This window comes from Corvus moneduloides, chromosome 7, assembly GCF_009650955.1.
Source record: "Corvus moneduloides isolate bCorMon1 chromosome 7, bCorMon1.pri, whole genome shotgun sequence".
Taxonomy (NCBI): Eukaryota; Metazoa; Chordata; class Aves; order Passeriformes; family Corvidae; genus Corvus; species Corvus moneduloides.
The window spans coordinates 3385366-3410957 of NC_045482.1; the positions used below are offsets into that span (position 1 = coordinate 3385366).

General features: G+C 42.9%; 1 long non-coding RNA gene across 1 annotated transcript; it reads left to right on the forward strand.

The window, feature by feature from the left end:
- Nucleotides 1–1211: 1211 nt before the first annotated feature.
- On the forward strand, nucleotides 1212–25039 carry LOC116446801. Its single transcript, XR_004241381.1, has 4 exons — nucleotides 1212–6805; nucleotides 7001–18973; nucleotides 19096–19269; nucleotides 21990–25039. It is a non-coding gene; the product is annotated as an uncharacterized LOC116446801 (long non-coding RNA).
- The last annotated feature ends 553 nt before the right edge of the window (nucleotides 25040–25592 follow it).

Sequence of the window (25592 nt, forward strand, 5' to 3'; positions counted from 1 at the left end):
CCTTTTTTTGCTTGAATGCTACAGGCTTGTCATCTGTGGTGACTATAATCTGTAGATCCTCAGATTTCTGGGAAAAGGAAGCACTGAAACTAAGCTTGGGCCAGATCCTCCATCTTTCCCTAGGCAGGAGTTCAAGAGCATTCCCTTCTCTGCTCCTCAGCTCCTAACCCCCTACCTCTTATTTGACTGATATAAAGGAAGCATCATCCTTTGGTGCAATAGGATCACAGAAAACCAACGAGCCATGAAATTATTTTTCTTCTTTCCCAGATAAATCCCTTGCTGTAAATGAAACAGTTTACCCATTTAACTACAGGTGAATCAATGTCTGTGTCAGTCTACTGTTAATAAGGAGGGAGATTATCCAGGACAAACTTGCAGACCTCTTGGGTCTCTCTTGCTAACGATGAAGTAATGTTCTTCACAAGTTGTGTAACCCACCGAGATCCTAGGGAAGCTGGGAAAGGAGCACAGCATCAGCAGCTCTCAGGGTGGGGGATCTGGATGGAGTGATATCCCCATGCTTGGAGTTCTCCATGCACAAAAAGAAGTTTCCATGTCAAAGAAACTTGGGGTTAGCACAGGATCAAGTTGTCTGTCCATACTGGTAGACCTCGGAGCAGGTGGAGAGACAGCTATCCTGAGCCAGCTGGAGCAACCCCTGGCTGGGCTCTCCCCCCTCTGGACAGGGTATCCTTCCAGGGGCTGTGCTGAGCAACCCTGCACAGGGAGCTTTGCATTTGTGAACCTCCCCAGCAAAATCTGAAATTGCATCCAGCCTATAGCAAATGCAATCAAGTATAACTAAGCCAACTGAAAGACAGGACTCATCCGGATTTTCACTGAATTGTCTTTTCAAAATGATTTTGAAACACTGTTTGTTTTACACTGTGGATATAAATTCTTTTTCAAAGGGCTTGAGGCATGGTGAGAGTTTTATCCCCATGCTTTATCCCCTGAGAAGGCTTGACTATGTGATAAGAGGAGTAAGTGATGGGAAATTTAACAGTAAGAAGAGAAAGACTTGATCTCCTCAGGCTGCTGAGTGCAGGGCTGCCCAGTGCCAGCTGCAGGAGTCACTGAAGGTTGGATGGGGCTTGGAGGAATCTGGTCTAATGGAACGTGTCCCTGCCCATGGCAGGGGGATGGAACAAGGTGGTCTTCAAGGTCCCTTCCAACCCAAATAATTCTGTGACTCTATGAGGGCCAATTTGAGTCACAACAGGCCAGGAGAGGTCTGGGTGCAGGAATAAAACATGAACCTGCTACTTCTGTGAACCCTGATGCTTGCAGTCATCTTCTGCTATCTTTGTTAGGACCCGGTTAATATCTGACCAGTCAGAATCACAGGAAAAAAAGATTGGTTTGGACTGGAAGGGACCTTAAACATAATCTCATTCCACCTCCCTGCCATGGGCAGGGACAAGTCCTTCCACAAGACCAAATTGCTCCAAGCCTCGGCCAACCTGGGTTTGGACACTTCCAGGGATGAGGCATCCACAGCTTTACTGGGCAACCTGTGCCTTGCTGCCCTCACAGTAAACAATTTTTTCCTAATATCTAATTTAAATGTACTCTTTTTCAATTTGAACCCACTCCCCCTTGTCCTGTCAATACAGGCTCTTGTAGATAGTCTTGCCCCATTTTTCCTTGAAGTTCTCTTCAGGACCTGGAAGGCCACAATTAGGCCCCCCCTGTAATGCCCTGTCCTGCTCGGTGGGTTCAGGGGAAAGTGGTTTGATTTACTCTGGGCAGTGTCGGGAGGAACAACAAAATTCTCAGAGTATTCAAGAGTGTCATGCTCACAAGAAACAGGATGCTGAAATCATCAGGGCCTTCTCAGGGGTTACCCATTCCCTCTCTGCTGAGGCAAAATCTGTCAGATCAAACATCTACCAGGGATGGATCCAAAGAAGGCTCCTCAACCCTCCCCAGCCACATGGTGTTTCTCACTGTCATCATCATCATCATCATCAATCTTCTTCTTGCTGTAAGCTTAAACCTCTTGATACTTCCACTATTCACAAGCATCTTGAAGAAATAATTTCCTTCCTGTCAACAGCAGTGGTTTCTATATTGTCTCCTCTTCCTCCGGTCTGATCTTCCACTCTCTTCTCCTGGGTCCTGTTTTCTGGACACGTGTTCTTGCCTGAGCTCTTCTGCAGTCCATATCTTTGCCTTAAAGTCAATGCAGCACTTATCCAAGGACTGCTTTGTTTCTTAATGATGACATTTAAGCTGCAGTAATCCTGCAAGGCCTTTTTCTACCTCGTATCAAATGCAAATTGTTCAAATTTTGATCCTCTTGTTAGAACCAGCCTCCTCTTTCACAAAATCTGGAGTCAGCATGAGAGATTGAAGTTAAGCAGCACTTTTCCTATTACCTAAGACATTTTTACTTTGGACTGGGAGTAGAATTAGTTCTGCAGTTATCACTAAAATAATGTAATCTTTCTGCCTTAGTTAGCAAAAAATACCTGATTAGTCCTATAAAACTGGCCAAGTGCTTATAACTCACGGTCATGGTTGACAGAGTTCAGATCCAACTCTGTAACAAACTGCAGTGAAAACCCTGCCCCACTGCCTCTGACTGCTTTCAGATCATTCCCCTCATCTCCGATTTAATTTGATCTAAATGTAGCTCACTGGCAAATGACAACTCGTAGCTAGGTGGTGTTCAAAGTCTAATTGCTCCACAGTTTTCTCAGTACTTCAGAATTTCTTAATTGTATTAGCCAGGGTGAGAATAATTGCTGCTTTCATATCCTTGAAACTTCTCATACAAAAGAAGCTTATGCAAGAATCTGCTCATTCTCTCCAATAAATGATCTCTCTGTTATTACAGAGAATGTTTTGGGGGACTGCTGGGAAGCATTCCACCACACCATTATGTACTTGAACAAAACCTGAAACTTGCAGGTACAAGACTAAATTATAGTCTGGGGCAATCATCAGAACACACTTTGGGTTTGGTTGGGGTTTTTTTTCTTGTTTTTTTCTCATTTTTTTCTTTTTTTTTCCTGGAAGTTGCTCTTTCAGAAGAACAAGCCCCAAACCTAGAAATAACACCGTAGTTTGCGTTTGGGGATCTTCTGGGTGGGGGAAATCTGCTATTTACAGGTCACTGGTGCTCTGACATTGCTGGTCACAGAAGCTGATGTGGAACTCCTAGTCTGTGCCAATCACTGTCCTTATTTTTCCTTTGTTCATGAAATCCTTGAGCAGGGATCATTTCTCTCCCTGGTTCGTACATCGTCAGGATCTTGAGCTGTATGCAAGGCTTCTAGATGCCTCGGTATTGTAGCTGTGTGCTTGTGCCTCAAGTGCAATAAAGCCACTCAGGCAGGGAATTAGACATAATGTTCTTCCTTAAATTCCAGCAATTAGGCATAAACATATGCATGCACAATAAAATGCCATATATCCCTTCTGAGGCTACGACTACCATTAGAAAAAGAAAAGAGAACCACGTATTTCCTAACATGCCAATTGGATAGACTTAGTGTGAGAAGAAGGTATTCAGTGAGTCAAACACTTAATCCAAGAAGCAAGTTGTACACAAACTGCTGATAAGGTAGACAAATTTCACACCCTGTTCTGGGGAAAATATTACATTTCATGGTGCTTTACAGATGATGACAAATCCTATTAAAATCCTGGGAAAAAAAGTATAGAAGTTAAACATGGATATTTAAAATGATCCGTGTTTTGGATGCACAAAAAGAACTAAAATGGGCATTTCTTAGGAAGAACAGCAAGTGCCAGAGAGGTTTTACACAGGGTCTTTGGCAAAGAAGTAATCTGATTATAGCTACAGGACCAATTTCTCTTGCACCACATGAAATAATGCTCAGAAATAGTCCAAGCACTTCTTCCAGTTGCTAGACAAACTCAGAGGATAAATAGGATGGAGACTCTAATGGTGAGGTTTGAAGGACTGCAAGAATATCAAACCTTTCAAGTTTGCTCCAGGGCTGTAAATCAAGGTGGGTTATGCCATCATTCTGAGGCAGCCAAGCTATAATTTAGGAGCTTTTTCCAGTTACTATGACTGGCTGAAGTACAATGGCAGGAGCTTTGCAGAGGTTTAAATGATTGCTTTTTAAGACCAGATGACAGAGCTGTGACTGCAGAGCTACACCATGGAGCAGGCCAGAATGTGCTGTATCCCATGTCCATCGCATCAGGGCTGAGGCAGATCCACACCCACTGGTACCCAACAGCTGTGCCTTCTGTGTCAGTTTTGCTACAGATACTTCCAAATTGTCCATCTGGATTTTGTCTCTCCAGGACTAGATAGGTCTCAAAGTAGCTCTAAAGGTCTGGGTAGCAATGAGAAATCACATTCCTGGGAGTTAGTGCCACGTAGTTGCCCAAGAGAGAAGCTCTGATCCTGAGGGACAGAGCTTTGTTGAGGCCACAGCAAACATTTTTGGGAACCTTTCTAATGCTCTTTGACAACCAAGTGATGTGAAGCAAGAAATTCTCCTCTAAGAGTGTGGCATGCTTTGGCTGGGGGTACAAACATGGACCCAATCCAGCCATGCCCCATTTCCTTGCTATAAACCAGGTAATGCTGAATTCCTGAATCAGTCTGTTCTTGTTAGCTGTAGTGCTTAGAAGAAACAGAACATATTCCAGGGTATGATTCCTAGTGGTGTGACAAAGACCCTAGCAGATGAACTCGAGGGCTCTATCTGCCATGGATCCAGGAGAACCTGGTTTCTCATAGGCTTATTCTGCTCCTTGGCACCTCAGCATGCCCCTAAGTCCAACTAGGTGTCATTTCTTTCCTGTGATCTAATATGAAACCAATAGTCTGGAGTAATTTGTCTTGGAAACTTAATGCCAACCTATTTACTGAACTTCAATAAGGACCATCATTTCTTCATGAGAGTTAAGTACTGGGAAGTGCTAAAATGGTCATAAGTGACCTTCTCTGGTGAAGGATGACAAATGATCAGCTTGTGGGGACTGTGTTGGTTATCAAACACCCTGAAATATTTGAGGGGGGAAATTGCCTCCAAACACAGATTAGTTCACTAAAAATAGCACCAGGAATGACTCTAATGTCAGATGGAGTGAAATGATGTAAAAAACAAAGCCTTTTTGAGAGCCTCTATTACAAGGGATGTATGGGATGCTGCTATAATAGTCATTTATATGGTTGCCTGCCAGCAGGTCCATATGTTACCTACAAAGACTGTCCACACTCTTGGAGGGAAAAGTATTTGTTCTCAAATTCTGACAAGATAGGTTATCCATTTCAGGTGGAGGGAGGGACTCTGAAAGGAGAATTATATTCCCAGTTGCTTCTTCTGTGAGGTTTCATGTGCCATGTTGACTTTGGGAGTGGGAAGAGGACACAAGGTTTTCAATTTGACTGTCAGGGTTTGGACATAAAATTCTGGTTGAACCCAAGGAGATGAGACAGGCAAGCTTACACGTGTAGCTCCAGGAGGGAGGGAAAGACAGCCTGGAAGAACTAGAAAATCACCCCTGGAAATGGAGACTTGAAACAACTTTCAGAAGTGATAGTTGCTATTCAGGTGTGAAAATACATGACTACAGTGAGGATGTACTTTTTAGATTAATATTTTCAACTAAAAACCAGCTCAATGATGAGTGGCAGGAGAAAGCACCATGATGTGGTTCCCAAGCCTGTGAACACACACTTAACATGCCCCCTCTACACGAGGGGTAAAAGAAGATCAAGGCTGGCATGAAGTAGCAAAAAAACCAGCATGTGCCTTTAGCCAGGGGAGCTGCAGCCATCATTATCAAATAGAAAATCCTAGGAATTGGCTTTGCTCTCAGGACATATGGTGTTTGTTCTTATAAACATGCTCAGAAACATGCTTTAAGGTGTTCATATAAAGTGAAAGGGGCAACTGTGGGAGAAACTGCAAACTCACTTCAGAAATCTTACTCCTGCTTTCCAAGAGAGCTGAGTGCAAAGTGGGACAAGAGGAGATTTGGGGCTAATTTTGGGTTCAAATATGTGCTCAGGAGCAAAGGCTGGTAAAATTTCCTGGCAGTCACTGACTCAGTAGCAATGCACAAAGTTTATGGAAAACCCCATTCACTGGGCATTTTTCTGGCAAACAGAAAGTATGGGTTAATTTTCCTGGGAATGAGACCCTAAATTTTCTGTGGCATTTCCCTGTAAGTATTGAGAAGTTTCTCAGGTGCAGTCACCTGCTGGAGAGGCACCCCTGTCTCCCCACTAAGGAGGCTAAGAGCTGTTTATATGATTTAAATGGGTGACAGCTGCCTTCCCTTCCAGGTATTTGGAAAACATCACATCCTCCCACCAGGAGTGTTCCTGAGCCCCTCGCAGAACTGCTGGAGAGTTTCTGGGAGCCCAAAGCAGGGCTCACAGCCTTCTCACTGAAATCTCTCATGCTGAAGAAGCTGGGTTTGCCATTCATCACTGCAATCTCAGCGAATGACATTCTCAAGGGTTTCTTCTTTTAGCCTTCTCTTTTAATAGCGTTTTTTTTTACACTACCAGAGGTACTTTCTGTTCCCCATTAAATCTCCTGAAGTGTCATTCTCCCCAGGGTGAAACAAGGAACCCAGTGGTGCTTCAGGAGGCTTCACATGGTCCTTACTGACCTGCCATGCAACAAGATGTGTGGATGTGGCACTTGGAGACATGGTTTAGTGGTGGACCTGGCAGTGCTGGACTCAACGATCCCAAGGGTCTCTGCCAATCTAAATGATCCTGTGATCCTAAGATGACGTGAGACCTCTGGAAGGAGAAGAGGGAAGGCCAGGACTCCTGACTGAGAGCTGGTTGCAGGTGAAAGTGATTTGAAAATTACCTGATGGGAAATGTTATGTGTGGATAAAAGGAACAGGTGGGGTGGTTTATTCTTAGATGTCTGTGTGAGTTGGGGACCTTTCCTTGGCTGTGACCTAAGGCTTTCTGTCTTTTTTTGTATATGATCCTCTGAAATGTCTGTCCTTCAGCTCTTGAATTTTTGCCCTCCCATAGGGGCCCTTCAGCAGAAGTGGATGAGCTGATACGGGCCTGGCTTTTCCTGGAAGCCTGCTCAGAAGGTGCAGCTGTGGAAGAGGAAACATCTCCCTACCTTGTACAAGATCTTTCTTATGCTATGGGGATACAGACTTCTCTTCTGTTTCTTGTCAGCCTCATAGGTGGGCAGAAATGGTGTGGCGTGGCTTGATGCTGTTGAGGGGACCGAGCCCAAACCAGCTTTTACAGAGACACCCCAGTGAGGCTTCCAGGAGGACTGGGAACTTGTGGATACGAGCACTGTGAGTGCCTGTTCACACTGCTGTGATTTGTGGTGTGTTGCAACACTTTCTGGAACTATTTAGATAACTTAATGGTCCCTTTATAGCATCTGAGGGGACAGGATTTGACACACCTTAGTCAGCGCTTTGACAAGAATATTTGTATTTAATTAACTGCTCTACAGTAATGGGTGTGAGGCTGTGGAAGGCTGAGCAGGGATAGGAACAATGTTGTCCAAGTCCAGAAATGCAGAAGAGAAATTATGAGTTTAACGGGGCATGAAATTATCCTTTGTGTTTTCTCCAAAGTTAATTGTAGTTCACAACATAGTCTGACAAACCCTGTCAGAAACCCAAAACCATTTGCCTTCACTGTAGGACTCTGTTGTGTAGCTCTGAGAACTGTTAGCAAATTGCTTGTCCCAGACACCAAGAGGCCCCAAAGACTGCTCACTGTTCCTCAGAAGAGTTATAGATCCAGATGGGGAACCTAGAACATGCTGAATTTGTTTTCTGAATTTGCTAGTGCCAGTGATGTGGGAAATGAGAAACTTCATGGCTCTCTTAGAGCTGACAAATGATAGTTGGTAGTAAATTGATGGATGACAATACGATGCTCTAAGGAGTTGGTTTTAATCCTTCCCAGGGAGGGAAGCTTTGGGCCTGGGTTCCTGGGCTGCTTTGGGCATACAAGTGTGAGCATGGGACAAGGATATTGCCCCAAATCCTGAACAGACCTCTGTGTCTGCATCCTCATTTTGTCCCATTCAAATAGTTGAAAATTTGCTCAAACACAGAACCGCTTCAGCATAAAATTGTTTATGTTCAAGAAGTCTTAAAATTTACATGATCACATGAATGTTTGAAGGTCTGCTAGTAGGGTGTGTGATAAAAGAGTGAACAGAAATTCCCCGAGTCCAAAGAGTAGCAGAATCTCAGACTCTTGCAGTCATTTTGTCACTGAATATAAAGCAAATAAAAAACTTTCAAAATACTGACTTTTACCTCAGACTTGTAAACTGTCCTATTCCCACCCCATTTTAAGCCCACACCAGTATTCCTGACTCAGCATCCTTTACCTCTGCTGCCTTCTCTGTGTCATTGGTGGGAGGCTCTTCAGCAGAGAGGTTTAATGACAGGAAGATTTACTTCTTTTGCTACTGTGCAGATGAAAAACTGGCTGCTCATCCAGTGTTATGTAGGCGTGGCTCAGTGGCAAGTGACCCTTTTCTGAAGTTCTGCCACAAAGAGCGATGCTGTTGAATGTGATAGAAAGGGGAATAAACTTTAAAGCTAAAATATAAACATAAACCACTAGCAAATATGTGCCAGTTGGCTGTATTTATACCTGTTAATGACTTTATAGGAAGTGATTGAGAACCAGCCCTGTGAGTCTCAGTAATTTTTCTGTCACTGGTTTCTTGGGGACCAGGCAAGAAGGCAAATACTTTCTATTTGTTGGAGACTGTAGTTGAATCATGAACAACACTTTAAAAAAGGAGGGAGTGAAACCCTGGGACTGATCTACCTGTGACTGATTTCTGTCTGCCTCTGATAGGAAGGCCTTGGCAGCTCATATTTCTTCTATGCTTTTGTGGTCTCCAAACAAGGAGACTTTTTTATGAACAGTGTCTTTAGACAACGGTGGGATATCTGAGGGCTCTTGATCAGTTGTATCCTGTCCCAACTAGCCTGACTATAAGGAAAAGTATGAGGAGTGAACAGCCTGCAGTACACAGATCTGTTCTACTCTGCCTGGTAGCAGCAGCTGCAAACCAAAGGTTCATGGCTGATGTCTCATTCACAAGGCTTGACAGGTTTGGGTGCTTCCGCTTTGGAGCGTGAAAGGCTGCCACAGTCACAGTTTTCCTTTGGCACCTCTTTGTTCTGATGGGGTGTTTTTTGATGTCATCAGGAGCTGTGGCCATGGCAAACCACACACCCAGTGCTGACAAGTGCTCCCGGCACAGTTTAAAAATAAACTTGCTGTGGATTGTTAAACTCTCGAGGTGTCTGTCTGCTGGCTCTCCTTTCTCTCCCAGTAAGCTGACTTGGCTTTTCAACAGAGACTGGATTTCACCACAACAAATTGATGTTTTGTCCTGTGCTATAAAGTTGATTTATGGTTGATTGTTTGATTTGTTGCTTCCAGCCAATCAACAGTTGAAATGTCAATTTGTATTACCTTTCCTTCCAACCTATATTAACAGTGACCCTCTGAGCCATTGTTAATGTAGCAGAACAAAAGACATCTGGGAGAGATCTCCAGTCACCTGCTGTGACAGTGGGACACTGGGCTCTGAAAGCTATGATCCACTATGCTTTCCATCTCTCTCTGGAGAGCACTTCAATGTGTGAAAAGGTTTTAAAATAAAAAGTTGTGCTTCACATTAAAAAAGGAGGAAATTCCTGTTTCCTTGCTTGTGCTCCATCCTGTTGGTCCTGGGTCTGCCTGACAGATGCTTTCCTCCCTGAAAATCTCCCTGCTAATTGTGAGTACCAGATGCCAATCTTCCTCAGCACATATTGGGATGTAATGTAGCCTACGGTGATTAGATTTGCTTTGACTTGTTCATACCACACTGATTTAACACATGGATTCTTCAGGCTGAAGCGACACTAATGACTTCTCAGCATTTGGGATAGGATGGATCATTAGATGGTCACTGATAGTTTCATTTTGGTTTGGTTTTTTTTTTTTTTATTTCAGGAAATAGACCAGAAAATTGTATTTTTTTGTTTCATTTTGCCCAGACTTTGTCTAAAAATAAGACATAAATGTAGCATTGTATTTGGCTGCGTTATTATTTGAAGTGCAAAGGTCCTTGGTTTATTCTTCTAGAGGGCAGCTTAGCCTTAGATTTTATTTCAAATATGAGTGTATTCCCTTCCTTTTAGTAAAGTTTTCTAGTTTTCCAGACTTGCTTGGAATCCGTGCGACCTTTGCAATGCTTTATTTATGGACAGCGACATAACAAGATTAATACTGACCTTTCTCTAGCAAAGGCACCCCCTACCTTTCCCTCAAGGCCAATAGGGTGCTGTTGAGTACAGCTACCGCCTCATACTTGGAATTCCTTATTGACTGTAATGCATAGGTAGGCTGGAGGAAAAAAAGAAGGGGGATTTACTTATTTTGTGGAGCACAATTTCTCATTCAATGAACACATGCAAAGTGAGATAGAGCATATACATAAACTGATGGACAAAAGAGAACACAAAAACTACCTTTAAAGTTTGCAGATGGTGTTCATCTTTCACTATATTTGTTGGTTGTTTCAGTTGCTTCACTTTTTCTGAGGTATGAGTGCTCTGAAGGGCAAAGAAAACATGCTGTTGTCCAGCAGTGAGTGCCTGTGGAGGTCAAAGAGGGAGTTGAGAGGATGCTCTCCTTCAGCCCTGTGCTGGGGAAAGAATGGGAGCGAAGAGGTTTTGGGGAGAGAAGCAGAAAAGTGATACATCAGAGACAGGACCACCTGGAAGGCAAGGGGAACTCCTAATTCTTTCAGTTATTGCTATCTCAGGAGTTTGCATGGGCTAATTCAAACTGTGTTTGTGTTAATGTAAATGATTCTTTTTTTAGAAATGCTTTGCACACACAAACTGTGTGTGCACAAGGAGTAGGGGTAGGAATGCATTTTAAACTATGTAACATAATGTTAATGTGATACTGAGATGGCAATGGAATAAAATAACCCTGGGTACAATTTTTCTTAATAGATTGATTTGAGAAATTTTTGATTTCTTTAATTCAAACCTAAAGAAAAGATGAGATGAACCAAATGTTGAAGATACCACCGTTAGTTCATGTTGTAAATGTGTTTGAACCCATTTTGTTACCTGAACTTAAAAGCAGTTTAAGAGCTCAGTAAAATTGTTTCTGACAAAATTATAAAGCTTTTTCTAATAGCTAAAAACCCCATTTTTCCAATTTCTTTTTCAGGTAAAAACCCTCATGAATGTTATGTGTAGAAAAAGCAAGGTTTCAAAGAAATGGGCATGTTTCCTTCTGTATATTAAAACTTCTTGGCCAGGTCTGTTAGCAACTCTTAGCAAACACAGGAATAATATTATATTATATTATATTATATTATATTATATTATACTATACTATACTATATTATCTCAACACTATTGATAATATTGGCAGGTACTTTTGGTACCCTGCACGTGTTTGACTCAGCTCTTCTTTAAACTAATGTTTCTGGGAATAAACAGGGAGAAGGGGAAAAGGGAAAGTTTGACTTCCTCTTGGGCATCTGAGAGAAGGAGAGGTTTGCTGCTGGTTAGATGGGGCTTTGGTACTGCAGGTGCTTTACATTGTTTATTTATTTATTTGTTTATTTATTGTAACCTCTGCATTCCCAGTGACTGGAAATCTCTGTAAGTGTAGGTAAAACACTGACATCTAGTGCCTAGAACAAAGCAGCCAAACGTGCTCCGAGACTCCAGCTTTGGGCCTCCTGAGCTGGGTTTAACTGCTCAATAATATTATGGACTACAGTATATTATGGGTATTATATTAAAATGGACGTGACGTATTTGGGGCCATCTAGATTGACATGCTCTTGTGCCATTGCTAATCACACCTTTCTCCAGGAGACAGAAGGAGAAGTTGAGCTAAACACCATCTGACAGAAGCAACTCCTTCAAGTGAACTATCTCACCATGGCCTTCAATACTTACCTATCTCCTCTGAAAAAAGGTCTCCTGATCCCTTTTGGAGCACCTTTTGTCTTTTTTGTAGCAGTCTCATGCTGGTGGTCCAGAGGGAGCCTACAGATCCCTGGTGAGCCATCAGAGGTTTCCCTTTCTCAATTTCCAGCTGATGGACTCCTGCTGTCAGCAGAGCTGCAGAATAAGTTAATTAACATTTTATGCCTTTATTATTATAGGGGTCCTTAGAATTATTTATTTCCTTCTGTTTATGATGTTCTATTTTAATGATGACTTTCAGAAAATGCTTTCAAAGAATCTCAAAGACCCACAGTGCCCAAGGACAAAAACTTAAAAGGAATTAGCAATTCCTGGCAATAGGACTCCTCTCTCTGGCTTCATTCTTTAGGCTGCCCTTCAACACAAAAAACCCCAACCAACTAAACAAAAACCCAACCAAAAACCCCAAACCCACAACAAAACAAACCTTTAAACATGGTTATCCCCCTAGACTTGATCATTTTTTTCCCCACTACAAGGAATGAAGTCTGTGCAAAGTCTGCCTAAAACACTATTCTTGCCAAGTGGATTTTTAAAACTTCTTACTTTCTCATTTATTACACTTCTTTTTGCTGTCTTCTTAAGCCAGGGCTGCCTACTGATTTTTAACTGGCATTTAAAATTATTATTATTTGTGGTAGTAATTTCTAGGCAATTATGAAAATAATGGAAGAAAGCTCTGGCTTGCTTTGCTACCACTGCCCTCTCATGCCCTTAACCCCAGTCCCCTTTTTTTTAATGCTTAATCAAAGCTTTTTTTCAGTCATTCTGCAAGATGAATAGTGCACACATGCCCAGCTAAGGCCACCAATGGGAAGCAAAAATGCAGGGCTCATTTCTGTTGGTCAGGCTTTAGTGACTGGACTAGTTAAAAACACATTATTCTGCCCCTGCAAGAACCCCAGATCACAAAGAAAGCATTTGAAATTTGCATTCAGACTGATAATGTACCAACTTAAATGTCTTTAAACAAAGAAAAAAACCAAAATCAACTCCAAACAAAAAATATTTGTCAGGAATTTCCATGTGCAGAAACCAGCGAGGCAAATATTAACTCACGTGTTATTTCTACAGGTGACTGGTGTTTTCAGGTACAAAAATGAATGAAACCAAGTTGGTTTGGGGTAGATGCTTTCCTAAAAAAAAAGGTTTATCAGACTTTATGGATGCAACACTACAGAGATTCTTCACTTTGCTCCTGCCATATTGTGCTGATGGGACAGGAGAAGCAGAAATGCAAGCCCATAGCACAGGATGGGAGTCACAGTGAGTGGGCTATTAAAACATGTATATGTACTAATAGTTGGCTCTGCTTATTTCTCCAGAGGAGGTAGTTAAGCCTTTAAATCAGCTAAGAAACCAGCTCAACAGTGTGGAATAATTATAGGGCGTTTCTTGCTCATTTTTATATAATCCATTAAGTATCTCCTAGATTTATCTTCCTCTCTCTGCTGTTATCTGTCATTTGCAGTTTCTAGTCTAAATAACTATATTTATGGGATTAGCCAGCAGATGGGCTGATGAGATTTGGTATCTCGGATCTAAACTCAGGATTTCTTTCAATCTACCATGAATAACCCATTTTGTATTTATTTTGCATGTCTTGTTGTCTAAATGAAAGAGTATGTTCTAGATACTTTTGTTTTATTCTGGCTACTAAAATATAGGAATTACAGAATGAAGTTCTATGCCAGCCTGTCTTTTAGGAAACCTGAAATCTTATCTGAGTTATTAAAGTTTAACAGCTAGTGGGGGGAGAGAAGTAATTACTTCCCATAACATCTTTCTCTATCAAGAATTTCGTTGTAACATTGATGCAAAATTATTCCACTGGCATTATGAACTGCCATGTAATGTTTGATAATGACACCTCTTACTACCACAGAGAAACCTTTGTTATGACTTAGATTACACATTCATATCCTGCACCAAAAATGAAGATGAATATAATGAAAGTAGATAGCTAATATATCAAGGAGGCATTTGAGCTGAGAATTATAATTTTTTAAATACATATGTGAGAATGTGAAATAAATTAGACAGATTTTTGTCTCACTAAAAAGGGGCAAAACTCAATTGTCTGCAGTGGCATTTTACCCATTTCCCATCAATAGGAACAGTGTTAGCAAAGCTCAGATTTCCTTTTGGCTTCACTGTTGGCTCTTTAGTGAATTTTTTGATATGGCTGCTGGTGATTTCCCTTATGCCATTTCTTTAGACAGGACATGAAAAGCCTGAAGTTGGGTTTTGCCCTTCCTCTTTCAAACTGATAGTCCTTAGTTTAAAGTCTCCCTTCATTCTTTGCTTTTCCACCCTTCCTCATACCACAGTGTTCAGTGACATTCTTCTGGAATAAAGCCTAGCCAGGCATGAGTAGGATGGCAGTGAAGAGGTTCCCAGGAAATGTTTTGCTGTTGGAAAATATGGGCTTTGTTCAAATCCAACACAATGAAGGAATGTAGATGTAATCTACAGATCAGATGCAAATTTTTATTTGTTACCTGTTCATTCTGATGTTGAAAAGCTTGGCTTGAACTTTCTGTAATTTAGTTTTGACTTTATGCTTCCTTTTGTTTTAACCTTAAGTATAGGATGTTGCAAAAATTTCATAACATAGGGAAATAGGATTTTATGTATAAAATGTCAGCTTTTTAATGAAAGAAATTATTTGGTATTTTTGAATAAGACTATGTTGTGACCTTTTTTGTCCCTTTGGGCCTTTGATTTATCTTTAAATGCTATATTCTTGGGATGGAGAGTTAATTTCTGACTTTTTGTGGTGAACCACACTTATTCTGAATTCTTTTAAGATAATTCAAACACATCACCTTTAAATTCCTCAGCTTTTCAGACTCTAAGCAGCTTCTACCTCTGTCACCTACAGCTTGAATTGCTTTTTAAAAATTTTTAAATTTTTAATTTTTTTTTGAAGTGGCAGCAATCATATTACAGCAAGGCTATTTGCCTTGCCAAAAAATTCACTAATGCGCATCAGCAGGGACAGGTTCCTGACACACGTGGTGGTTTTGCTGATGGTATTTCAAGTGACCCTTGTAATCACTGAGCATCAACTGGCAGTGAAGTTTCATCATTAAACTTTAACTTCGCTCATTTGGGGTTTTAATTGTGCTTTGAAACGTTTGATGGCTTGGCTGACCTTTCTCTGGGTTAACTGAAGACTGAGATTTGTCTGCCAGGAGGGTACTGCTGAGGAAACCTTGGAGCACAGCACTTGATTGGTGTCACTGAGACAGCATGGTCTGGTATCTCTAGGGTTAGAAATGCCTCTGAACTTTTTATGGCCTTTAACTGGAGCTAGAGAAAAAGGAAACACAGGGAATGCCAAGAATTTTACAAAGAGTAGGTGATGAGTATAAATTGAAGAGCCACTTACATTAAAGACAGGGATTGGACACTATAATGCCTTTTGTACTTCTAAAGCATTTCTAACCCTTCCTTTCCCCATGGGAAATCTCCCAGGAGAGCGGTGAATTTCCCTGCTAGTGGGAAAGTCCAGCATTGCCATCTCCCCCATGCTGCATTCCTGCTGCCATGCAGATGGGAGCCCTGTTTCCAGGGCAAGGCAAGGGCACACCAGGTAGGACTGGGGCAAGGTCTTTGCTGAAAATTACTACAATTTGCAAAATCCCCCTCCCCTGACCCGAAGCTATTTTGGAGATCTGAAGTTTTCACCAAAACTAGCAATTTTATCTTTTTTTCTTTAGGTCTGATTCAATGCTACATAGAGGGACAGATGAGTGCAGATATTTCACGTGTAGACTTTCTCCTGCCCCTATGAATACCATGATTTCCATGCTGGCCTTATGGCTCTGTGCTGACATTTGTTCTGCCAGTCCCTGTGGAACCTGGCACTGTGTCCTGAACCACCCGCCCCTCATCTCCGTGTAATTAGTCTCAGAGCCGTGAGACAGGAACCTTTCCTGGCCATGTTTGTGCAGGAGGCCAAGGGCAGTATCAAACTCCGAAGGTAAGCAGTGGGGCAGGCACGTGAATTCAGGCTGAAGGATGATTTGGGGCAGTGTGACTGATGAATGGGGGCTTATTTCGGGGGGCTGCAGTACCTACGTGTCACACCAAAGAGACAAACCATCCTTTGGGGTGCTGCTCTTCAAACCTCCATTCTTGATGACAAAAGGGAATTTGCTGCCTGAAAACAAGTCCTCTGCAGTAAGCATGCACAGGCTCATCCCAGGCTAGCTGCATCCCAGGCTGTAGGTAGTGTCCATATTCCCACTGTGAGTGCTCTCATTAGCAGGACCTGTGGGCTCTGGATCAGACCCTGGTGGGGAGGACAGAGTGAGGAAGAAGACAAGGGCCAGTTTCTTTCCAGCCTGTGGGAGAGGGGAAAACCCTGTGGTGGTGGGAATGACATTGACAGCCAGGGATGTGGCACATTTTGGCAGAGATCATGAAATCAACTACTATAAACCTGGCATCTTATCTGGGCCTCCCCAACAGTCCCACTCTCAGCATAGTATCCCCATGTATTTAAAGTCCTGTCCCTTTGGCTGATACCTTGTTAAATATCGGCCTCCTGCAATAATATTTTATCTTGTAATTGTAATCCCAGAGCATGCAAAATAAATACCAAGAAGAATATAGTGGATTACCTTACCTTCATCCTTCAGAGCATTGAGTTAACCCCAGCCACTGAATAATTGCACCTTCAAAATAGGTTTTGTTGGAAGAAGCAAGAGCGGAAGGACTCTGCAGCCAGCAGAGATCAAGACTGGTTGCCTATGTAAAACCATTTCAAGCCTCTTGGCCTGAGACTACGTCATTAGCTTGTGTCAGTGATTAATTTGAGAAGTATATATTCAGTAACAGGCTATTTGTTTTACAAAGTTTAGTCCATAATCTATTTACTTGCCACTGCCAGCACATCACACAGTAGCATTGCAGCTAATACTGAACAAAACCCTGAGCAGTGCAGCATCCTCTTTTGACTTCTTCACTTGCCATTTATTTTTCTTACCAGGGTAAGGCCTGGAGATCTTGATCTCTTAGCAAACACGTGCTGGTAATTTTTCCTGCTTTGCCAGGCCTTGGTCCTCAGCCCACTGCTGATGCTCAGTTGAGTCATGGTTTAAGCACCATCCAGTCAGAACCACTGAGGAGCAGGACAGTGATGGCAGCTGAGGAAAAAAGGAACAGGGCTGGAGGCCACAAGTCAGCGAGAGGAAGGTAAATGTTGAGGGTCAAAGTTGTTCAGTGAGATGCAGATCAGGAGAAAACTTGAGTGGATAGACTGAAACTTTCTGGGTTACTGTTAGGCTGTCAGAACACAAGTGTAGCTCACATTTGTACCTGCCAGTTGTATTTCCAGCTCAGGAGCATGAGCTCTGCAACAGAAGTGGATGCATGGTCCATTTTTAGTAGCATTAGTAGCATCTTGCTTTTTTTTTGGCGGGGGGGTGGGGAGGGAGGGCGGATAAAAATGTTTGAGGTGCCCAGGGTGTGTGAATTCAAGAACTGCTTATTCAGGGGAGAGCTGCAGGACTGGACCTCGGCGGGCACAGCTTCCTGCAGGGGATGCAAGAGGCTGATGTCCAGCATCTGTAAACTGAAAACGCCCCATTTGGTACAGGCACAGTTGATATGCCTGGGCCAGAGTTATGTGCATGAGCTGAACAGAAGAGCAACCCTCCCACCCTCTGTGGCACAGCCAAAGTAGGGTTTGGACCCTGTGGTCAGTGTGGGGTGTGGGGGAAGGAGGGATGAGAAATGCCCTGGGGACCTCTTACCCGTTCTTAGTGCCAAGCTGAAGGGACAGGGAGACCATTCTTCTTTATTTCCCTCCATCCCAGCTGTGTCTACTGCCTACACACACTGAGCCATCCTCAAGGGTCCTGGGGCAGCACCCAGCTCAGCTTTTCCAAGTGTCTGCAGCAGCAAACCTGCTGCCTTGCCATCTATCAAGAACACCTGCTCTGAGCAACTTACCTAGGCTTAGAGCTGACTCGATGTTACCAATGGAAATTTTTCCATATTAGGAAGGAAAACCATCTCTTTCCAGTTTGTGTGATGAAGTTGAAACAAGGAGAATGCAAGGTGTCATCAGCAGTTGATGTGGTGATGTGCTCTTCTGGGATTTTCATGTGAGTGTAAACCTGGTGTGAAGGTGGCATCACTCAGCTCAGCGTGGACGCAGGGTGTAGCCAGGGCTGGGTAATCAGCTCCCCCTCTGATTCCATGTCCCCGTGCGTCAGTGGTAAGTGGCTGCAGGGCAGGAATCCAACCCACCTATCTATCCCAGTTCCAGCCGGACAGCGACTGAAGGGTGCGGGTGGCTGGATCCCTGCAGCGCTCTGCCCCCGTGGAAAACAGGGTGCACCCCCAGCGATGTCAGAGCTGTAGCGGGGGGGAACCCCGTGATTTTTGGCAAGAGTTGGCTGTGCGGCCCCGCAAACGCTGGATTTTGGCAGCAGCGGAGCCGTGAGGGGGCGGTGTTGGACCGCGGGAGCGGCAGCCTTGGCGGGGCAGCGCTGGCGGCACCCGGCCCCGGCGGGCTCCGCAGCGTTTTTGCTACATTTTGGGGTGTTCAAGCCTTGGTATTTTGCAACAGGGATTAGTTGCAACAAACTCTCCTTTCCCTGCTGTCATTCTCTTTTTTTCTTCCCCCCCCCCCCTTTTTTTTTTTCTTTTCCCGTTTCCTCTTTTCTTTTGAGGTCTTTCCCAGACCTTCCAGCAGTGTTCATGGAACACCCCAGCGCTGGAAGGTGACTCTTTGTCAGCTGAACATCTCTGGAATCACAGGTGGGCAGGTGGCGCAGCCAAGATCTCTGTGATGCCCCACAACACGCCACATGTTCCTGAGCTGACTCCCAGCCAAACCTCAGCATCACGGCCACCTCTGCCACGTGCTTGCTGAGGTGGCTTTCTGGCTATCAAGGCCAGGAGGAGAGGTTACGCCACAGGTTTTCCCTGGCTTGAAGAGAATAAAAAGCCCCATTGGTGACAGCAATCTAAACAGGTAAAAATGTGCCGGGTTATTTTGCCTTGCACAGTGCAAAGCTGCCCCTTTCCCTACACTGCTTTATCATTTTTCATGGTTCCAAATTATCTTTTGTTTCCGAACCCCCAAACTTTCTCTAGATGCAAACTATTGCACCTGCGTGAGTGTGGTAGTGAGCTGCCTTCACTTTATCTGCTGCTGTTGGACAGATGAATCCACACTACAAGAGAGTGCTTGCAGATTATTATCTTTGTTCCGTGAAAATTTGCCTATCAGTAGAAGTGGCATCTGGAGATGGGAAAGCAGAGCTTCAGGTACTCCACCTTCCTTTCACCAGCTCAACAAGGAGATAGATATTTCTTCTGCTATGTTAGCAAAGCCACTGGGGTTTTGATTCCTACTCTGTATGACAAGGATAGGAGCGGGGGGAGGGGGGAGGAGGGGGGTGGGAAGGAAAGTTTTGAGGGACCAGCTCTGCCCCTTGCACTTACAGAAGGGATGCCTACCAAGGGGGGTGGAAGGAGAGGTCTTCCCAAGGCAGACAGTACGATCATCTCTCTCTCTCACATAGAATCAGTGGGTTGTTAATGTTTGAGCCAGCCTCTTATTTCACTGCAGTTGTCTGCATTGTCAAGGCTTTCCTCAATACGTCAAAAACCTGAAGGACCAAACAGCCCCAACAATGGCTGGAACAGGAGTTATTCCTGATCTAAAGCATAGCCTGCTGAGGGCCACCCTTTCTGTGATACTTGTGAGGCTAAGCAAAGTGAATGAACCAACACAAGATGATTTTTTTCCCTTTGTGCTCCCTTAGGTTAAAGTTTTTAGAGAAAAAGGATTACCTCTGGGACTGAATCCTCCTTTTGAGCTGATGGATGCATTGCAGGCTTGTTCCCTTTGCACCCTCAGCTTCCCCCAAAAGAGGAGACATGTGGGAGCCAAAAGACCAACCATTGACAGCCCTGTGTTGTGTGAGATATTTCATTTACAAAGGCAGGGACATTTGTACCATCATCTTCCCTTGATGGCTCCCCAAGCCTTGTTCTGCCAGTAGAGGTCAGCACAGAGGTCATTAGGAAGACTAACATGATTATCTTGTGAAGATCAGGAGGCTGTTCTGAAGAAAGTCCCTTCCAGCACTGTATTTTACAGTGGTTCAATTGGCTGGCAGGCAGCTTGTTTTACCTGGTTGCTTGGTTGCTTTGATCTTTAATAACTCTAGTAAATACCTAAGAAGAAGAAAATAGTTCACCTGTTCCACATAGTGAAAAAAAAAAAAAATCCAACCCAAATTGCACAGTACCTGTCTGTCTCTCTGTGTCAGTGATGCTAAACTGGAGTTTCAGTGGGAGAGGGTTTAGCCCTGGACAGGTTTTCCAGGTTAATTGAAAGAACGTGGTGATACCTGAAATGCTACTTGCTCCATGTGCTCATGGCTTTGTTAAGCAAGGAGATCAACGGAAGTGCATAGGTAACTTATCTCTTTACAGCTGAGCCTGTGAAGAGAGGATGGCCTAGTTTAATGGCTCTCTCTTTTTATTGAAATCCCTCTTTGTTGGGTATCCTGGGGTTTACAGTGACTAATACCTTTCCATAAGATATCTCTCAATCAACAGAGACAACTATGTTTACAGGGCAACATTTTTCACCTGCTTGTCAGCACGTCAAGAAGTACCAAAACGCACAATCTCCCCTGAATCCCACAGCAAATCATTCATTTTTTAAAACATCATCTACTGTCAGTAATGGTGTTGCAGATGGGTTAAGACAGCCACGCTTCTGCTTCATACCTATGGAGAGAGGAGAGCTTAGAGCATCTACCTGAGAGGTGCCACCATTTAGGAGGGAGACCCTTCTCAGCACTGTTTTGCTGTTTGGGTTTTATCCTCGCAGTTAACTGTAGATACACTCGAAAAGGAAAACAACAACAAAAAAAAAGCCAGTGGGCTATTAACAACTCGGTTTAATGTTGACAATGGCACTTTGCAGTGGGAGTGTAATCTGCTTAATGTTCCAGAGCAGAACAGCCCGTCAGCTCACATCCCTTTCATTGGCAGTGGTGGCAATGCTTCCCCCAGAAGTTAAAGCCTTGTGTCCCATTTCTGAGAAGGGCTTATTCATAAAAAGGGAGGGAAAATTGATTGTCCAATCCACAGAAGGAAAAAACACACAAGGGGATAAATTATGAGAACTAAGATGGGCAGACAGATTTCTACATCTTGTGTATGTAAAAATCTGTGCCTGGTAGACTTGAGCTGTGTCATTTTAGATACATTTCTCCAACCCACGTAAATATTTCTGTCCATTGGAAAAGAAGGAAATTTCATTTTTCATCAAAGCTCTACAGGGATCTCGTTATTAAAAACAGAGGGAAAAGATGTATCAGGAAGGCAAAGCAGTTGCAGCCACATAGTTGTTTTCAATAATCCAGTGAGTCAATACACAGAAGAGCCTTTCATTCCTCCCTGTGGTTCAGACTAAATTGTTTATTAAGATTTTGGTGCATTATTTAAAATTTAAAAAATAAAAAGGAAATTGTACCTCTTTATTTTAAAGACTGTTGCAATAAAAATTCAGATTATTCAAATTTATCAAGTGCATTTTATAAGGCAGTAACTACAGCAATTTTTTCCTCATACCACAAGATATTCCCTGGCTTTTCCATCTCATTCATAGTCATACATAAGGAGGCTGTTTACAAGGCATTGCTACAGGGAGCAAAAAATATTATAGAAATGAAAATTTGATCCAACCAATGGCTGGAATTGTAATGAAAGACCTAAGCGGAAGGTAAACAGCAGCTTAATGTAATACTTTAAATGCAATTCTTGAAAAGTGATGTATAATAGCTACAAAGGGGATCTGTACTTCAGATCTTCACCCATGCAGAGGTGTGGAATAGAAACTAATTACACATGTAGCTATAATGCACACTGAGCAGCCAGAACAGACAAGTACAAATATTTAAGATATTTCACTTTTTTAAATCACAAGGTCGTGAACTTGCATTTTGTTTTTGTTTCTTTTTCCCCAGGAAATTGGACAGGAGGCTGGCTGAAAGTATACCAGAGCTCTACAGGGATTTCTTGTGCTTTTTCAAGAAAGGATTTGCTGTGTTCTAGAATGTGTAAATATTGTTTGGGGCTTGTTTTGTTTTTTATCTCAAATGCTTGCCAAGGCAATTGAACCGTACAAACATAATTAGCCAGGGGCTGAACATTTAATCTTAAATTCTGAGTCTTCATTAAGTCTTAATTTAAACCTTAGGAGGGAAGCTTGCAACCATTCCTGTTCATAAGGATGGATGGAATTTGTGGCAGATTTTCATGGCAGAAGAGGGAAACCACTCAAATGGGGAAAGCTCAGAAAATTGTGCTGAAGCCAGTAAGTAGTCAAGGGGTTGTGCCATGGATAATGGGACAAGATCTGGATTCAAGTCACCTTTTGTGTGGTCAAAGCAGGTCAGGCTGGGCAGGGCTTTGGGCAACCTGATCTGGTGGAAGGTGTCCGTGTCCATGGGGTTGGGATCAGATGGGCTTTCAGGTCCCTTCCAACCCAAACCATTCCGTGGCTAGGAATTTAAGAAGGTGATGTGGGAGAACTGGAATGCTTGTGGGTTGAAAAAACAAGAGCTTTCCCCTTTGTATGCGAGTTACACCAAATCAGGATGGGGTGTCGGGGGCAGTTGTTTTTTTTCCATGGGTGATCTTTCCATGGGTGATCTTCCAATGGCATTGCTATTTTTACCTGAAAAAGGGACAATTTCTGAATTTGGATCAATTTCAGTCTATCAAGATAAAACAAACTGCTAGCGCCTTTTATTTTTATCTCAATTTACTGAGAAAAATTTCTACACTAGGCATGATAGGGAGAAAAAAACTGGAGGGAGAAAAATTAAATGAAACAAATCCTTATATTCCCTTCTACAAGCACTTTTATGAGCTGGGAAGTCATGGAGAAATGTGAAGGTGCTGTGATTTCTCTTACACCTTCCTTTCCCCTTTTTCAGTTGTAAGAACTATCAGGTGACATCTTTGTGAGGAACATGCCAGACCCTCTGCACATGGAATGAAGTCCAAAAAGCAGCAGAATTAATTCCTGTGACTTTTCATGCCAAATCTGTTCTCTTGTTCAGTGTTGTCAGGGGGGGTGAGACCTTTGTAATAATTTGAAGTAGCCTGATTGCCAAATATCCAGAAAAGCAGTAACAGAGGTTAAAAATAAATGCGAAAATCTATTTAAAATCTAAATAACAAGATTTATATAGTACCTAGTACTTGCTGAAATTTTTTTTTCTAGTGCATGCTTTTAAAAAAAAATAAAAACAAAAGTAGTGCAAGAAGAGAACATTCACCTTGCAAATGGCTGGATTCCAGGAAAAAAAAAAAGGGCAAAAAAGGGAAAACTTGGGCGGAGATTTGCATGGCTGCCTGCAGACAAGGCGACCCGCTGGCCTCCTGCCTGCTCCTGGCCTGCCAGCGGAAGTTTTGCCCTTGGCTTGGCAGCAGCACGCTGAAATCCTGCTCAGCTTCAGTGCCATGGTCCCCGGTGGGCTCTGGCTCCGGGGAAGGCAGGAGGAGGTGTCCTGCATGGAAAAGCACCCCCATGGGAGCCACCTGCCAAGCAGTGCCCAGACCCCCAGATACCACCTCAGCCCCATTGCTTCCGCTTTTGCCACTTGGATGAGGACAGGTGACTTCAATAAGTTTATAACAAGTTGGGTTCTAAATCCTCTTCGGTGCAATTTGCTAAGGTACTGAGTGCTTCCACTCACCTCGGCAGCTTCACAACTCCTACAGCTACATGGAAAATTTAGAATTAATAGAACTATTTAACATGGGAACAACGACCTGGAAGGATCTGACTGGTGCAGTTCCTACAAATCAACACAGTATGAGCTTGTAAGCAAATGGGCTGGTCCCCTGTGAGCTACCGAACATCTTGTCCTGGGCACGTTAACAGCAAAGCTTGAAATAACGGTGACTTTTGGAAATCAATTTTGATAACCAGACTCTATTTGTAAGGTATTTTGAGCTAATAAAGCTACTGTGGTCCTGGGAGTGCCCTTTTCCTTGAGCACAATGGGAAACTCTTCTTGTCAGGATTGCTATAGAAACAATGAATTATCAGGCAAACGGGACCATCCGGCAAATTGTGCCAGACCGGGGATGTGTGCTGATAACGCAGCAGTGTTAATTTGCTCTATTTTGTTATAAGCAGAGCTTGCATTGCCTATAGAAATGTAAAGAGGCAGGTGAGCTGGAATGTCTATTATTTATAGACACAGTTTGTGCCGTATAAATGAATTTTTCATAGGAAGACTTTTTACAAAAAAAGGCTTCAGAAACTGCTTCGTAAATAATTATGACTGGGAGCTTCAAATGTGCTTCGAAGAATGGGTGGATACCTTTTAGTCCCCCTTAAAATTTTTCAGTTGTAACCTTGAACGTGTTGTAAAGAGTGGGGTGTTTTGACCATGTGGGAGATACCCCAACCCCATTATTTCCAGCCTTTAGCAAAATAATGCTGAACCGCAGCTTGTATTGCCTTCTGTCATCTTGCAAAACGGAGTCACCCATAAGCAAATGCAAATATTATCAGTATGTTGATGTGCTTGTATTGTATGGCTTGAGAAGTCAGCACCAGACTGAAGCATGATCCAACGACGACAAGAAGAAAGAAGCAGGAAATCCTCTTGGTATCAAGTGGATAACCCCTATATATTCTTTACCACGTTTTGCTCAATGCCACTTGGGAGGACGTTCCTCTATTTTTAAAAAGAAGACATGAAATATGGCAGGAAATCATTGACCTGAGAGGAGTTTGGCTTCAGATGTGAGACACACCACCAGGATCACGGAAAAGGTAGGGGAGAGGTGGGAAAGAAGGATGAGTGAGAGAGGCCTAGGCAAGAGAATGCTGTATTTGGATGTCATATATGAGTTGGGGAGAAAACAAAAACGCCCCTGTATTTGCATGTGAGTGATGGGAAAATACTGCATCTTCTACTGGGCTCAATGAGGGTGGTGAGGCACTGGCACACATTTCCCAGAGAGGTGGTGGATGCCCCAGCCCTGTAAACATTCAGGGTCAGGTTGGATGGGCTTCTGAGCAATCTGGTCTTGTTGGAAGTGCCCCTGCTCATTGCAGGGGGTTTGAAAGGAGCTTTAAATCCAACCTAAACTATTCTACGATTCTGTGAAATGTAAGTGAGGCCCTTGGAAAAGCAGGTTGCCAAGGAGTTTGGTATATACAGGAGGACCAAAAAAAAAAAAAAAAAAAGAAACAATATGATACCATAATTCGGAGTGGACCACATAGACCTGTTGTAGGACTCTTATAATAACTGAGAGTATATTTAAATCCTTTTGCTATGAATGAGACATAAACACTACTAAACCCCAAGTATGGTGTAAAATGTTTTCTTGAGATCAGCCTTTAGTTGAAGAAAATACAATTATGAAGCCTGTGTTGTATTGGCTCCTGCTGAAATTTTGTCTTGATATTTTTTTTTCTGTTATCTAATTGGCTGGCTTCTTTCAGGTTCCCAGAGTACTCTTCTTTGTGCTCCAGGGGAATTTCTGTTACTCCTCAAACAATAATTCTGGAAAAAAAACCCACACACAAAAAAAGACAA